At 42.8% G+C, this 17,792-nt stretch overlaps 1 protein-coding gene across 1 annotated transcript in view; it reads right to left on the bottom strand.

Annotated features, from left to right (window-relative positions):
• Window positions 1-17,770, bottom strand: part of LOC112571443 (synaptoporin-like) — a 64,078-nt gene extending 46,308 nt beyond the window's left edge. Inside the window, 2 exon segments of the mRNA XM_025250421.1 lie at window positions 15,962-16,030; window positions 17,716-17,770. The gene's annotated coding sequence lies outside the window, so the exon portion shown is untranslated.
• Window positions 17,771-17,792: the final 22 nt, after the last annotated feature.

Raw genomic sequence — 17,792 nt, 5'->3', positions numbered from 1 at the left:
TGGACATTGGTTAGACAATTAAGTCCAATGTGCTTTTTAGCTTTAGGCACACCGTGGTCGGATCACTGGGCATGCTGCGGTTAAAAAGCAAGGTATACTGTGTTCAGAGCTTTAGGCACATAAAGTTTAGATGATTAAACTTAGAATGGTTAGGTTCTTAAGCATATTATGGTTATAGCAGGAGGTCCTGACATTGGATCATTAGGCACGCCATGACAGGTGCACTTTAATGTGATCATTAGGTACACCGTGATTAAAACTTGAGGTAAGTGCTGTCTACGAGTTCGACAAACCGAAGAGTTAGGCGCACCGCGGTCAGAGTAATGAAGAAGGGAGAGGGAGGAGGGGAGAGAAAACTGGCGAACATTACTACGGTGAGGATGGAGAATGTTCTTGCGGGATGTCGTGTGGGGCAGTGGTGCAGTGTGTTGACTCAGCTGAGATTTCGTTTCCTTTCATGACATGTACTGATGTTCAAAATGTCCCATGGCGAAACAATAAAATATCTTGTATCATCATTCACATGTTGCTTTGAGCAACGCACCCTGTAACATCCGCCAAAAGGCTGTAGTAGCGAAGAGACTACACTTCCCACAGTCCCACAAAAACAACCCTAGTGGCCGTGGTACAACACGGACGCTAAGTCAAGCCGGCTATCAGGTCTGAAGAACCTGAAGAAATAGTCTTTCATTGTCTATGGCAAAGTGAAGTTCGATTTCCGCGTTGCAGACAATCCCCGACAAATCTCGCCCTAAATGTTGTGCGGTCAAGGGTCCCATCGGAAACATCTTCAGAGGAAGCTCTTGGCCGAACGGCAACAAAGGCGCTAATAAATTCTACTCAAGCTATCGGCAAGACTATTCCGCAGAATGGAAGAGCTCAGAACGAACCCTTTCAGCCGCAATACAGACACTGTAGACACGGGTACTTTGTCCACCCGAATTCAACGTACTCTCTGTCAAGGATTTCTTAATGACGTACGTCAGGTACATAGCAAGAATCCTGACCGGATCGAAAACATTGTGAGTCTCAATTTTTCTTTCTCCTCTATGCTCCGCACGGGAGAAAGAAAGAATGCAGATTTAATTGTCATTGGAGTAGGCAGAAATCGGCAATAATACTTTTAAAAGTTTTTCTCTCGGAAAAAATGGACACAGGAATGTCTGCACTGACGCGTAAGACGATAATGTGACCACCGGAGCAAACAACTCTCATCTGAATTTCGGACAGCGTAGCCTCCCTTTCCACCAACACCCTTTCAGTTTTTCCTGGAAAATGGAGCTGGAGGACGACTCAATCTGGAAGCGAAGATCTGGCGCGTAATGAATGGCAGCGTAGGCACGCGCGCACGCACACACTGGCGGACAGGACGAAAACTGTACAGGAATTGCATTTTTATGTAACGCTCTCCGTCTGCATTCAATCTGACCTCAGATCACACACGACCTCCTGTCGCAATCCCGAATTTGCCTGAATCTTCTAGAACGAAGGAAAGGCCTGAAGCAACACAAGGCAGAACATGAAGCAAAGTAAGTTTGAGCTTTTAAAAAAAAGAAACAAGCGGGCAACCTTTAAACCGCTTTTCTTGATCTTTCGATGAGAGTACCCAATCTGGCATACTTGATTACATTCCACTATTTATTTTTCCTTCCAACGACGTAGGCAGCAGAAAAAAAGTGAGGGAGAAAAAAAACGAGAGGGTCTCTCTCGGTGTATACGGTTTCGGCCCGGAGGACTCCTTAGAACCGAGGTTAATGAACTGTAAGAAAGAAAAGACTAGCGGGCTTGGAAACGGCAGAAATCAACGAAACGGAAGAAAACATCAGCAAGGTCAAAGAAAGGAAGACAATTACAGACAACGTCAGCACTGATGGATCTGGCTTCTACAAAATTCTCGCCATCTTAGAGGGTGACTGACGGACGACTCTCCCTTCTGCGCATGGACGTGGCACTTCAAAACCCGCAGAAGCGCAGGAATCGCGGAGAGACTCGGCATAAAGCGACCTGGGAGCCGACCAACGCTGTCCGACATTGCCCGCAACAAATCACATAATAAGGGAAGGCATGCGATCACAGCCGACATTTAGTCGTTCTACAGTTGTTACTGGAATCAGCATCCTGTTCGAGATGTTTCCCCCCAAAACGCGTCAGCAGGGTCGATTAACTACCTCTCTACTCGTGGCCACAATTATAGGCACTATACTCAGGCCTCAACACGCACACGAGTCAGAAAAGATCACATCCCGAAACATAAGAAAATTCATACTTTGTAGAGCGGCTAAAAATCGTACAGCGCAACTGGAACCGAAGCACCAAATCCTTCACTTGCGAGTTAAATCAAAGGCCAAGACGACCGCCTCCATGGCAGAGTAATAGAAGCGGTACGAGCAAAGACAGGAAAAGGAAAGAAAGAAAGGATGGGGGAAAAAAAGAAGAAAAACAACGCACTCGCATATGAAATATGTTAAAGACATCACTAGAATGGATGGGAGAAAACCTCAACGTCCACAACTTCATCTCTTTGTAGTAAGATTTCTCAGTCTTCTGGAGTGTGGTCGCGATTTTTCAACCACCTTAAACAAAAGAAAAATAACTGTTTTAAGATTAGTCTTTTTCTTTTTTCCTTTCTCTTCGCTAGATCAAAGAGTTCAAACTGACAATCCTTTCCAGCGATATCATCCTCTCTAATCTTGTCAACGCAGCACGGCCTACCTCTTTCCTTCCGCACAAAATCCTCCTTGATCTCTCTTTAAAAAAATAAACCCCTAATCACTTGTTCTATACAGCTTACTGTCATTCAAAATACATTCATCAGTTCATCATGACACTTTATGAACTACCCGCGATCAGGCAGAATGCTGGCGGTTCACGCGCGCGCGCACGTGGATTGAATGACGATTTACTCATACACATGCAGCTTCGTTTAGAACCAATTACATTAATTTCCATTAACTCCGCCTCAAATACGACGATCTTTAAAAGACATCACGCAAAAGGCCTCGGGCAGAAACATTTCGAAGCAAAACAATTTATTAGGTCCCGCGGGCTGACAACGCGAAGAAGTGGAAAGACAAACTAAACAATGTCATGGAAGAACCCAGTAAACAGCCTTCACATCTTGCAGCGGCTTCCATGTTTGAACTAGCGACCAACATAATTCCCAAAGAAACCCATTGAAAGAATGGGGACTGGGGTCTCACTACCTAGTTCCTATGAATTGGTCACCATCAGTAAAGGGAGGAGTGTGGGTCGGAAAAGCACCAGTAAGAACACCCAAGACGGCCATAACCATGTGTGCAAGCACGTGCGGAAGACAGTCTGATCCCTGAACGCTTCAAATTTTTACCAATACACACATTCTAGCAATTTCCATTATAGTCGTCTTTTGTTCCCATCATGTTCCCTTCAGTTCACATCCGCATTCTAAATGGCGAATGTCCAAGCTCACAAAAGCGACCAATCAGACAACTCAGCCTAACTTTGGGCTTTCACGTCTGTTTATTTGAGAATATTCAAGATGGTGGAAGATGGTCTATATTTGGCCAGACAATCAGGGTGCACCACAATGTGAGAAACAAACAGTTCACCGCGGGAGACTACTAATCCACTGTTTGAGCAGTGTACTGTACACCCTGCACACTGAGACCTCTGTAGGCAGATCGTCGTGGCAATCAGCCCTATTGTCGCCTCCCTAATCGCAACTCAAACCGATCACGCGGCTAATGACAATGAACCACACCAACTTTTTCTTCACGCAAATGCTGAATACTAGTGACCAGATGTGATTTTCACTTTCCATACCCTTTCCCACACCCATAACGGACTGTCCAATACTGAAGGGCTTATAATGGATTAATTGAGACCAAGAGTAACCAAAAAAAAAACCCTTTTTATATATATATATAGAGGAAGCAATCAGTAAAATGAGAGCAATGAAGTGTCTCTACACTGCACTGCTCGCGACAACACAGCATGTGACGTCCTCATCCCCTTCCCTGTCCTCCTGCCCCACACACGCGCCTCACGCGCGTCAGCAGCACAGATTGGATCCTATGCCTATTAGGCAGCTAATTCGCAAAGACACCACCTCGTTTTCCCCTGCGTCCTGGGCTGGCTCCGCTTGGCCAGACTACCAGACCACTCGGAAAAAACCAGCAAGCCTGATTGAACTAATTAAATTACAATCCCGCGGCTGGAAGCCTGGCGCAATTGTTTCCCAGCTTTATCTATTGATTCAACTTTCCTCTCCCCGGCCTGTCAAACTGCGGGGCACCCTCCTTACAGGAGGCCGCTGTTTTTCATCCATCAATTCTCAACGAGAGGATGTGTAATCTGGTCAGCCTTCTTGTTTCCCCTCTCTCTCTCCACTGTTCTCCTTGCAATACTTTTCGGCTTACGTGTTCGCGCGTGCGAGGGTTGTTTGGAAGACTGTGGAAGGAACGGGGAGAATAAGGAAGGGTAGCGTACTCACAGGAGGTTACTTACGATACTGCAAGTTCATGATGTACATCTCTGAACAAGACTGAGTTATGTACAGACATAAACTATAATTCCACGTGCAATAAAGCCTTTTTTCCGTCGTTTACCGAGTTGTTATGTCCACGCTGAAGCTACAGTAAAAAATATCCACGTTTATATCTGACATGCACATAAGGTCACCAGCCAAGTCTCTAGCTTCCTGTCGAATGATGTGCCCTGCAATCAACTCCAGCTATTTTACAAAGAGTTCCTTTGCCACAAACCACAATCAGCGCCATGCCGACTGGCATGTTTTGTGTCCCTCGTTTAGTTCGGGGACCCAGCTTCCTCTGATGTCCTCGCCAGTAAACCGGTATTTTCCGATACACGTCTACTTTATCGTATTTCTTGAAAGGATGGTCCTAGTCACGGCAGACACTAATTCCTTAGTCGATAAATGTTGCAATTTAGGAATATGCCTCTTCCTCATCAGCATTTGCCCAGCAGATTTTTTATATTTGGGAGGAAGGGGACAGGAGTGGAAGGTGAATGCGAACATCTCTTGCTGTCTTTGGTCGTCAGTTATTCCTGCGAAAACATGTTTTCCCCTCTCCCCAAACCTCCCACCCATCATACTTCGCATGCCTCAATGACTCTTTTATCCTGCAAGAATGGAGACTGCAAGTTCGTAAGACACCAAGTCGGGTTAATAGTAACATATAAATATTTCTCTCCAGACCCCTCCAAGAGCAAATGGTGTTTTCCCAGTGAAGAGAATTGATGATTTACTTCCAGCAGGAGGAGTCTGGGAGGGAAAGGTTGCGGGTTAATGGCAGAGCCTGCGTTTGCAGGACGGATCCCTTGTTGGAAACAGAATGTTTGCTGCAAGCAAACGGTTATATGGGGACAAGAATGAATCCGGGGTCTTGCGACGGCAGACCGCTGCCCCTCTTTTCTTTCCTTCAGTTTACCAGTCTCTTGTCTGCCCGTCACCGATCCCAGAAAATGGTCTCGTCCGAACCGAAACGCTTTCATGCCTGAAAATACAAGTTTTTCCTCGCCGCCCTCTCGAGTGCTGTCTCCCTCTTGACCAGCGAACCAAGCAATCGTTTGCGCCAGCGTCAAACCCCAGAAAGCAAGGGGTTAACAACACTCTAGCCAATGGACGGTGAAACCGAAATATTTCTCTAGTGACAGACCAACGCTGTTAAGCACGTCCGGGGGGGGACGGGAGGAGCAGGAGGGGGATGCGGGGATAAGAGAGTGGGAGGTAATGAATAAAGATTTTACGAACACTGGATAATACGGTACGGCTACTGATTCCCAATTCTCATACCTCCCTTTAACCACCCCCTATTCTGGAAATTCAGGAAATGTCTAGATTGCAAACCAAGTAATCATCATCTAAGTGTAACAACGGCACTCGCTGGAAGATCCTTCTCTGGAAGTCCCTAGCAGTGTCCATTTCTCCCTTAGCTTCGGGGTGGAAGAGCTTGCTAAGAGCACCCATATGGAAATACAAACCATCATGCACGATATACCACAACAAGAAGAGACACTAGATGCCACATCATAACAGTGAATCTGGAAAGGGACAGAGAGAGAGAGCAGCCGGGATAGAGAGACTGCTCAGTTGGCTCCCCAGTTGAATAGCCTATCCTGCGCGTGTGTAAGGACTCCTCCATGTTTCTGCGAGCTGTCAAAGAGACTTGAAGTTCCGCCATTTCGGTTGCCCGGGTGCGGCGGCGTCAGCTGGCTTGAAGTCATTACCGGAGATGTATGGGCGTTCTCCAGCCCACGTGCAGCTACGCGTCGTCTGCTTCTGTCAGCGACAAGACACAGCAGACTTTGCTCGCCTCATTCCACTTCACAAAATGACGGTACAGGGGACAAAAAGGGCACGCCGTCTCAGCAACTAAGGCTATATTACGGCAAGCAGCCAGCCCTGTAAACAGATGCCACGTGCAGAGAAAGAATAGCGTGCCCGAGACGAGAAATGAACTCAGAGCAGGTATTGGTGAGCTAACAGCGACGGTGGGGGAGAAAGAGGAGGGGAGGTCGGAGCCGCAGGGAGGGATAGGGTGAAGAGGAAAAGGAAACAACTTTAGCAGTCGCCAGACGAAACGGCTGTATAGAAAATGTCTCGGTGGCACCGTAAATAACCTGGCGATTTAATAGTCTCATTCCGTGATCTTCACCCTAAAACTTCGGCGCTGACCGACACACTCTGTTGCCTACTGAAATACTGATGGTGGCTTAAACACCTTTCCATTTCTCCTAATATCTGAATGTTCGACATATGAACTTTCTTTATACGGGTAACTCTTCCAGCCGTAGTGTTACCAATTTTTGAACGAAAGCTTTATTGTGTCCAGCGCGGTCCAGCCCTGATCAATATGTATGATAAATTATAGATACTTGAAACTCTTTGTGTCTGAAGGGTGATACCTCATGTTCAGCCACTCGGCTATGAAGTTTCCAATGATGGAGGAAATAAAATTGTTGTGATGCCATCCGCCACCCAACTAATTCGCTCGCTCAATCCCTCTCTCATGTCGTTCACTGTTCCCTGCATTTGTTTTCTCCTCATTCTCTCTCATCTAGAAACCGTGTCCATGATTGCACTGCGTGTTAAGACTGTCGCAATTTTTTGCTGCTGTTTCATCTGGATTCACCGGTGACATTTTAGACAGAGAAAAAAAAAAAAAAGATCCTGGGCAATGTTTATCCCACCAAACACAGTCCATAATCGAACTGCCGAATTTTGTGGGGATAGGACACACGGTATATGTTTACATAAATTACTTACCCAGCTTGCTGTCACATTTACACACCCCGCCACACTGTCGGAAATTACCCACATAAACAGAGTAACACGACAATGCGATAGACTTTTATAAATACAACAGCAACAACAACAATTTTTATTTTATGCATTGTATATCACACCTTCAAGTGTAAATAAGCTCTCCTGCTAGTGGGAAAGGGAGATAATTTCCTAAGGCCCAACAAGCTCAATGCTTTCTACATAAAGGGAGACAATGTAGTGAAGTGCCAAATAAAGCTCTCCTATTGGTCTTGCTTCGCTACTTTCACTCACGTTTACCCCGACCGCTCTGTTTGGCAGGTTTTTACCCTGCTGTAGTAAGTTTCCCAGAAACTTGAGAGCCTGTGGTGAGATGCCAGAGGCTGCTAATGTGAACAGTAAAGAATACATGAGCACTGATACATGACCCTGCACTTAACGATGATGATCCTCCTGGTCGATCATCCACATCTTGACTCCTCGAATTTTGCCAGCAGCAGGCCCATCGCATGTCTGCATGTTGGTGATCGCGTCTGTGCGTGTGTGCTATCCATCAGGCGATCACTAACTTTCAGAAAGCGGAGGAAGTTAGAGAAGGGTGGGTCGACAGGATGCAGTGTCTCAAGCGGAAACTCGAGACGAGCAAACACATTCAAACACCTCCTCCCCGTCTTCTCCCATGATCGTAAGCAGCTCCCCTCGCCAACTAAGATCTTCAACTGTCGCATTCTTATAGAAAAGCGTCTTCAGCTTCAGCAGGACCTATATCACAACTTCAAATACTTCAAAAAGGCAGAGTTCGTCACAAGGGGTGACATGTGATGAGAAAATTCAGATGGGAGCTTCCTTTCGAACTACAGTAGATGTACGTGAAAGGTGCTCCCTGTCACCTGTGCTGTTCAACATCTTTTAGGAGAACATAATTCATAAAAGGCCAAAAATTCCATTTCTATCGGTGGAAGACCGATTTGCACTGATCTGATAGCAGGCACTAACAAAAAATGGCAAAACCTGACCAACGCACAGAACATACGGAATGTACGAATACGGAATGGAGACCAGCAATGACAAGAGTAAAGTCATGGTCACTGCCAACAGTAAAGTATGAAAATGTACAGCCACCCTCTCAAAAGACGACAGCTTCCCTACAGATATCCACATCCGAATCGCGACAGCAGCAACGGCAATGTCTAGGCAGAGCAGGGTCAGGAGGAGACATCAACTTAACCACAAAGTACAGTCTGTACAAGTCCCTCGTGGTTCCAATCATGCTTCAGGGATGCAAAACGTGGTCTCTGCTCGCCGCTACCGAAAGAAAAATCCAGCCATTCGAGTGCAAATGCCTGGGGAGACTGCTATGGATCTCGTACAAGGAGCACAGCTCCCGATAGCTTCCGCTTCTACCCATGCACTCCCTCCAAAGACCAGTATCAACCAAGGGAAAAATGACTGATTACTAACCCAGAGATAATCAAGCGATTACGCTAACCTCCTTGTGTTTGTTCGGTTGCTTCCTGTAGTCACCCGATAACCTCTGCTCAAAGCCACCAAACCTGGCGGTGGTTTTCCTGACAGAAACAGCTTGACAGCACAGCCGAGTCATATGCTCCCCACTTTTCCCACAAAAATTCTGTTCTCCATCCATGCACTAACCTATAGTCCGAGGCTGTGGCCAGACAACTGTCCCTACCCACCCAGCAGCTTTGCAACAGAAGTGGGTACCTGGTTCATCGTGTAAGATAAAGATAGCGGAAGCAGAGCGTCAGGCGCCGCCCTCCAGAACCCTTGCTTTGATATAGTATACCATTTACACTCACGAGTCTATCAGATTCATCCTTTTCTCTTTCCCTGACAATGCGGGGCAATGTTCAAGTAGAGTGTTCCACCACTGAGCGCCACGCCAAGCAGACAATACTTACTATCGACTGAACGTCGTGAGCTGTTTTCACTTCATGCTTACATCCACTGTTTCTAAGTTTTGTTTTCAAACGCATCCCTTCCTTACCAAAAAACATCACGTTGCTATTATTGAGCTTTCGACCGAGCATATGAAGAAATACAGGTTAACTTTTGACTTTTTTTTTTCATGCAATAATGCTCAGGGAATACTTGATGATTCTCATCCGCGCGCGCACACACACACACAATCAACAAGAAAACTGCACATTAGCTACCCGCACTATCTGCTCTTAGCAACGCATTCCCGTCACAAAATAATATCAACACTTTAAAACCTTGACTTTTAACACGCCGAGCCTTTCCTAGCCCCAGACGTTTTCGTTGAAAATCCTTCATTAATCTTTTATGCGGTTAAAAAAAAAAAAGTAAAACGGAGAAACACGTTAAAATGAAAGAAAGGGACCAACAGGAAATCTATTTTTAAAATTAATATTTTCGGACAAGCTGAAACATTGTGATGAATGGCGCAGACGACATTAACAGTTTCAGACGCGCGACGCCGATGCCCGTGTTCTCCGCTCCGTGCCACAGAAGCCGGGTTCATCCGACTGGATTTAAAGCGTTTAGCTCACATCGTCTGCCCGCGGTTCTTTAAATTCGGTAAGGACAGAGAGAGAGAGAGGGGGAAAAAAAAGAAAAAGGAATATGGAAAAAAAGTCAACAGCAAAAAAAGAAAAAGCAAACATTAAGGCTCATGTTTGGTGCAGACGTAAGGAGACGAGAGGAAAGAAAGGACAAGAAAAGTGTTATCACACAACAGCGGCTTATTTTAAAGAACACAACAAAGAATGTGAGAGTTATGCTGCCTTTAAGACAAACCTTCGAGACAACTGTAATATTGCAGCAAACAATAAAAATATAAACAAGCTCATATTTTATCTAAAACGTAATCTTGCCGAGGTGGAGTTAAGGAATAGGCAGAAGGATACAGAAAACGAGATAATAGAGGGAGGTATAAATACTTAGTCTCCCAGCAGATCGAAAAAGCTATTTTTGTTAATCTAAGTCGGAGTCGATTTGGTATCCAATTCAAAACTGAATCTGGGACGGTGCTTGGTGCGGGAAGCATGGACCCATTTTTCCTCCAACTCTGTTTTCTCTTTCTCTCCATTCCCCCATGCCACGCCACCCTATTCTTCTGGAAGAGTAAACATTTACTTGATAGCTTCCCAGCCCCGACGAGACTGTCAGCCGCCTGAAAGTGTAGCTAACGTAAATCAGACGGACTAAAGTGGGGTTTTAACCATGCAAAAATAGCCATCACGGACACTGCTTACAGTGAGTGACAGCCAGCAGAACCTTTTAGCGTATCCGATTCCGAGATGTTTAACTGAATTCCGATGAATAACGAAAACAAAAAAAATCGATTACACTTTTTCTATCCTTCTCCGACATTCAGCCTTTCTTGAACCTCATCTCCTCCTCCGTGTGTAGTTTAGATTCCCCAGGAACATAATCCCTAACCACACGCTGCTGTCCTCTCCACATGCCACGAACGACTTTCTGATAGCTTTATCTCTGGAACTCTATAACGACCACTGAAACGACCTCCATGGGAACACTGAGGAAGCAGTAGACACGATCCTGGGAATGATTGTTTGATAGGAAATTATTTTCACGCAGCAACGACTCCGCACGATGAGGAATAGCTGATAAAGGGGAAGACAATCGAGGTACCTAGTGAACCTTCCCTGTGAGTGGATGCAACCATTCCACCGAGAAATAAAAATTAAAAAAAGCTTTGGGTAAACTTGATGAACTTACAATGCAGACCAGTCTTGACGATATTCTCAATACTAAAGTTCTTTTCTGCCAGTAGCACTGGATATGTGTCTTCATTTTTTTTTTTAAACAGGGGTAGGCAAAGTTTTCTTTTTGCGCGCCTGTCTCAAAATTGTAAGCTATGCGGCGGACCAGTATAATACCAAAATGGCCAGTACACTACACAGCAAACTAATGATAATGGAATGGACAGCAAATGAGTACATAACCGTATTGACTTACCGAGTTTATTGTGTAAGGTGAAGCTGTATGAATTCGCTCACAATAAAACATTAAAACTAGTCTTTCCATTGAAGGCAGCCGCCCCCGATGCTCTCTAACGACATCGGACACGCCAGCCATGTTATTTGTTATTTTTGTACTTTGTGTTAGAATGTCACGGACTGCCGATTTCTAGCGCTGTTGTACTTGATAAATTAAACTTCAATCAAATTAACCTAAACTGAATAAAAAAAAAATGTTTTAATGTCCTCCTCAATTTGGCAGACGCGCCGGTTCAAAGAGTCTGAGGGCCGTACTTTTCCAAACCCTGATTTAAAACTATTCTATACTGCAAAGAACTCTGGATAAAGACCGTTTGTCTTAAAGGAATTCAGCTGCCTTCTATTCGACTGAACTGAAGGTGGTGTTGCAGCCTTTCTTTCTCTCTCATCACATGTTTAAACTCTTGCAAACACTAACGATCTTAGAAAACAAACTCTAAAGCTTTTACGGAAGTCTTTCTGGAGGGGATCGTTGGCTGTGGGTTACTTAAAAATACATGAGGGAAGGAAAACCCGGTCTTTTGTGACCCTCGGATCAGTTTCTACACCACTGCCCTGCCCGGACCTATTACAACTTTCATGAAGATTTTAATTAACGCTGCTTCACCAGCACCAACCGGGCTTTGCCATCCGGAAGGCATGTTTAGGTTACCAAGTGGGCGCATTAAAGGCTAACCCAAGACAACACTCAAATTTGGCTCAAAGGTTGCTGGCTAGTTAACACAAAATCATGTTGTTTCTTGCAAAAGATGCATTTCGAATTATAAAAAAAAAAAAATGTGCATGCGGTTGACCAAAACGCCGAATACTGACAGCCACAGCTAATGCCAGAACTTTAGCCTCATGATATTGAGGTGTGGCCTAAGGGATGAACCCACACATGTTACGCCTGGAAACAATGTGTTAAAAGTCTTGTCACCACCATAATACCTCAGATCTTCAAAACTAATTTTGTCCTCGGGTGTGACTTTAAAAGAGAAAGGAGGCTGGCTAGCTGTGCAGCGTGCATCGCATTAAGGCTTTGCGGTTTGTTTGTGGACTCTTGGCCTGATGGACAAACAGACGGAGTCTGCGTTATCACTGCCATCAGGACGGTCCTGCAACCACTCTCCTCTTCTCCCTCAGTGGAGAAATCAACCCCCAAGCAGTTTGTGTGTGTGTGGTATTGAGGTTTACTTTCGCCATATCCTAGAGCTTGGTGCAGTTTGCCACTAGCTGAATGGCTAACGTCTAGCAGTCAGCTTAATTCCCTTATAATAGTAGGACTGCTGCTGATAGGCTTCAGTCATCTAGCTAAAGTACTAGCGGAGCGTTGGGCCAAGTCGGAGCGACGGATTGTTGTTCACCTGGGTATCCACCTCCACCTCGTTCTGCTCCAAATGATGTTGCCATGAGGAGACGAAGCACGCTAAGCACGCATCGCCATTATGATGTCTTAGCCGTCCCACCCATAGATCATTTCTCGTCCTCCTCCCTCCGTCAACATTTCTCAGATATGCTTACTCCTCCCTACTCCGCTCTTCTCTTCCACCCGGACACCGCCCCGCAACTTCCATTCGATCGATAGCCTCGTTCTTAAAGAAAAAGGAGACTGCGCCATCGTGAGTAGAGTTCTAAGCAACAAACCCGACTCGACAGCGTGGAAGAAAAACTCTTGTCAGGCAGTTCCGCGGACAGGCAATTCCTCCGTCTTCAGACCTGCCCATCACGTGAAATGCTTTTTCAGCCACCCACTTGCCCCGCAACCAACTCCCCCAAACTTCAACGCCAGCTATCGGTGAGGACGGCTGCATGATCAATTTGTCAAAAATTACACAAAAGTCACGCAATCTTTGCCATCGTAGACGACAAACTTTACGGTCTCCAGACGTAGAGTGAGGACCGTGAGAGTGGGGAACGGTGTGTCGGGGGCATAGAACGTCAGAGGTGACCAGCAACGACCTTTTCCACCACCCAACGGGCACGAGTTTTATAGTTCTGCTCGTCTTCCCCCTCCCTACTCTCGTGTATGTGTATATTTCTAACGGGACACAGTTGGTATGCTCGACTGAGGCAGCTTTCCATTACATTCTCTGGACAATGAACTTCCTTGAAAAAGCCTCTCGAAATAATTTTTTCCTCCCTGGCTGCTCGCACCAATGCAAATTTCTTTTGAACAGGAAGCCACAAAAAAAAAAAAAAACCCCGACAGGAGGTGTCTTTGAGGAAAAAAATGCTTCTGTGAATATGCATATGCCCATCTAATTATACATTTCTTACATATTTTTTTTTTCTTTTTTTCAGTCCTCCTATTTCACGTGGCCTTCTGGTGAAGACTTGCTATTTAGAACATCACTCTATATCTCATCTCTCTCTTTCTGAATGCACTGGTGTGTAAACATACTTGCTCACTGCCCAGTATGTCACTGTGTTTGGTGTACTGTTACCACAATCAATAAAAAAAAAATGCCCTGGTCACATATTGTACAACGCGTCTAACTAAATGTCCTTTGGCAATTCATATGCTGACTGTTGGGCTGTGAGTGCATGCAAATGCAAAAGAGAAAGAGTGAAAAGGAAGTGAATGTATCTCATCTTAGTGTCACAGTTCTTGTCTTCATTCGCATAAGCTCCTTTTCCTGCTGCTGCAATGTAATTGCTAAACTACAAAATATATGTTAACTGTACACAAATAAGTCAAGTTATCCTTTATCTCACTGCCATCAGTGCCAGATTATCACTTCCTGCACACTAAGCACTGAATTTCTTTGATGATTTATTTAAGTGCAAATTGTCTGATTTTTTTCCCATGAATAAGCTTCCATTCTTTAGAAAAAAAATATGTAATGTAATTCAAATACAATTCCATAGAAATTTATTCACACATGTATATCACTCCTTGGTATTTTAACACAAAAAAAAAAAAAAACTTCAAAAGACAATAACACTCTCGCTTTTGAAGCAAATTGAGGACCTTTGAAATCAAAAAACAAAAAGTCATTCCTGTGTTGTAAGGGGAAAAAAAAAAGGAAAATATGGAGGGATAAAAGCCAAAAAGGAAGTTGAACAGGGGCACATTCAAATTCTTTGGAGCGAGTATTGATCTTCTACTTTATTTTAATCACATAAAGAAGTCTCCTTGCACTGCCATAAATATGGGTTTTTCTTATCAGCACAATGACAACTTTAAAGCCTGCATTAAAAGGTCAACTCAGCATGCTAGATCTAAAGACAAAGTAATTTCCAAAGACCAATTCTAAAGTTGGGAGGCTGAATGCAGCACACAACAATAGACTGTAAGTTGCATATATCCAGCATAACACATAAACCGATACTTAAAGCACAGTACTTCCACCAACTGTTTAATAGATATCATGTAAAGAAAAGATCAACACACCTATGTAATAAGTAGTTAGCCCCACCCATCCACCTTCTAGTGATGTAGAACCATGTATGGGATTTTTTTTTGGTGTGTTTTGTTTAAATTTTTTTTTATATGCAAGTAACTAACATCCGCTGCTGAGTCTAACAACCCAGCTGGGATTGCAAGACCTTGAGGGTAACAAATAACTCCACGAGAAACCACTTTAAAGCATTAACAGGCACCGCAAACTAAAACTGACTGCATCCAAAAAAAAAAAAGTTTTTTAACATGAAAGGGAAAAGACAATGTTTGCACAAACTCTGTTACATGGTCAACATCTAGCTCTATTTTTCTCTTCATGTTGTTCAGAAAAATTCTGAAGTCCGTCAAAGTGAAAGAAAAGCAAACCACATGATATACGCAACACACTGCTGAAGCATGTACTGTAAGAAACAGTCTGCTTCATTACAAATACATCTATACTAACATAAGCCAAGGTAGGCTACTGGGAATTTCTAGAAAATAAGCCTGGAAGAGTTACATCCCTCTCACTTTCAAATCGTGACCTTTGCTTGAAATAGTGTAGCAAGAGAAAGTAAATCCCTAACAGATGTAAATGACACATAATCCTCAGTATCTTAAAATAATAGCAAACAATATTATTTGCCAACATGAACTCAGATGCACAAAAATATGCAAATTCTAGTACATTTACAGCTGGATCAACCAGCTACAGAAGGGGTGTCATGATGGTAAATGCGTAGTATGGATTGAATAAGTATAGGAAAAACATTCCCTTTAAATAAAAACAGAATTAAGAATACATAATGTTAATGTCATTACATGACATAGAAGAGAAAATGTACTTTCAAAACATAAATTTTGTTTAATTTTACTGCTCTGCAACACACATTATATCGCTTTGCTAGCAATTTTCTACCACAATTCACAACTCAGAACTACATCATTCTAGTGGCCTTTTACAAAAAGCAAAATTGAGGGTTTTCACAGCTACAGGGATAATCCATGCACAGCGAATGAAATGGTGGTGGGTAGCCTCAAACTTCTCAATCAATGGCTTGTGAATCAGAGAGCAGTTTACTCATTGATTACAGTTTATTAACATGGTTTCTACCTAGACAACAGGTACTCTGCATTTTAGAACTCTTTATTTGCAGGTATTTTCACTTTTATCAGATCAGATATCTTATTTTGAATCCAACGATTACAGCAGTAGTACAATGTATTAATTTTAGACTGTTGAAAAACGTTTCACAGGTTAAAATTAAGTCCTGGCAATGCAAAATATAAATAAGTAAATAACAGAAGACTGCACTGACAAATACTCACAAACTGAATGATTTTGATGAACCCTCTTGGCTCCTTCAAAGCAGACAAATTAAACCCCATTGCTACAACCTGTGAAAAAGAAAATATCACACAAACAGAATTTCGCTGTCATCAAGATTATCATAAATATTGATGTTAAAGAGAACTAATTATTATTTTTACTCAGAGCTCTTTTCTGTATGAATCAAAATTAACTGTACTTAAATGTGTAATCACATATAATCACAGGTACATATTTTATTTGTCTTAAATGGATATATACGACCAAAACGAGAATGAACTTAAAAATAAATGGATACAGTGTCTTCTTTTTGTTCAAGCAAAATATATCTAAACTCTTCTATAAAGAAAGTTAAATAGTTCAATCTCCATGATATCAGTCAGTTTGCAAACACTTGTCTCACTAATTTACAAAAAGTATGAGCTGCTGACATGTGGAATGTTGCTATTACAAGCCCAGGAAGTCTTATAGGCATGGTTTGCTTTATTTTTTGCTTAAGTGAAAGACTTCAAACTCTAAAGGATTTGGAATTCTCTACTGTCTTTTGTATATGAGTGACTTTGCAAGAACTGTAGTGAAAGAAATGCACTAAAATTTAAGAAAAAGAGAAAAAAAAGTTAGAAAACTCTTGATCTGAGAAAGTAGTAGCCATCATAAAGACTTGCTCCTTGTGCAATGTCACAGCAAATAATGTCTTATGTCTTTATCTGTCACACAATGTGCCTCATTTTCCATAAAAAAACATATATAAATGTACACAAACAGTGCTTAAATACAAAAGAGATCACAAATAAAAAATTCTGCAATGGTGAATAACTTTTCCCTTTCTAATTATCCTTTTCCTTATTAACATAGACTAGTGGTTAGCATTATTGATTCTAAAGCATAATTATCAGTGAAGGCAAAAGGTGGCATAGATAAAGAACTTCCCTTTCCAAACACCATGCCCTTTCAGGATGAGCGACTAGTACTTAACTGGCTTGTTACTCCATCTTGGATTCTAAAGGGGCCCTTCCCCACTAAAAATAAAATGCCCATTATAATAACTGCAGTGTTATGTCTCTGACTTTTACTAAATCTCATGTTTGCTTACAAGCTTTAATGTGAAGTTCGCTTAGTTCCTCGCTAAGGATCCACCCTATGCTTGATATTTTTAAACGTTTATGTTCTCGCACTTGGGGGGGAAAATATCCACAAACTCCTAAAGTTAATTTCTTGCATTTACTATGCTACACGACCAAAAAACTAATACGCCCACCATATGGATGCTATATTACTTATATCCTAAACAATATAGTGACAGATCATTCATTAGTGACTAGTCGACAAGACAAATAATTAGCGCAGCAAATGAGCAAAACAGCATAGCTAGACACTTTCGTCTTGCGAGTTGATTTTAACACTTTATTGTTTACGGCTTACAGTTTGTGCAGTTCTTTTCTAAGAGGCAAACTATTCTAGAAAAGCTATAGTTACATTACTATATAATAGGTTAATGTAAAATTATAATGCACAATTATCAATGTCATTTGCTGATGACTAATAATCAAATGCCTATTTACTGCTGCGGCGCACTTGTCATAGCAATAAAACGGATGGCCTTTTCTTCAGATCTCAAACAACACAAAACCTTAGAAAACTGGTAATTCAAAAACATAACGATAAGCAATAAAGATCATGCATTTGTGCATTTTATTTTCTAAGCAAAGGACGCAAAATAGAAACGTAAAAGAAGTTAAGCTTTCGAACCAACCTTCCCTGCAGCTTCCATCTTGTAAATTCTCGAGCAGTAAATGAAATGCTGCGATATAATTCGATGCCATTTAAATG

This window comes from Pomacea canaliculata, linkage group LG9, assembly GCF_003073045.1.
Source record: "Pomacea canaliculata isolate SZHN2017 linkage group LG9, ASM307304v1, whole genome shotgun sequence".
Taxonomy (NCBI): Eukaryota; Metazoa; Mollusca; class Gastropoda; order Architaenioglossa; family Ampullariidae; genus Pomacea; species Pomacea canaliculata.
The sequence above is the reverse complement of the archived record's forward strand: the minus strand, read 5'-3'. Positions and strand labels throughout refer to the sequence as shown.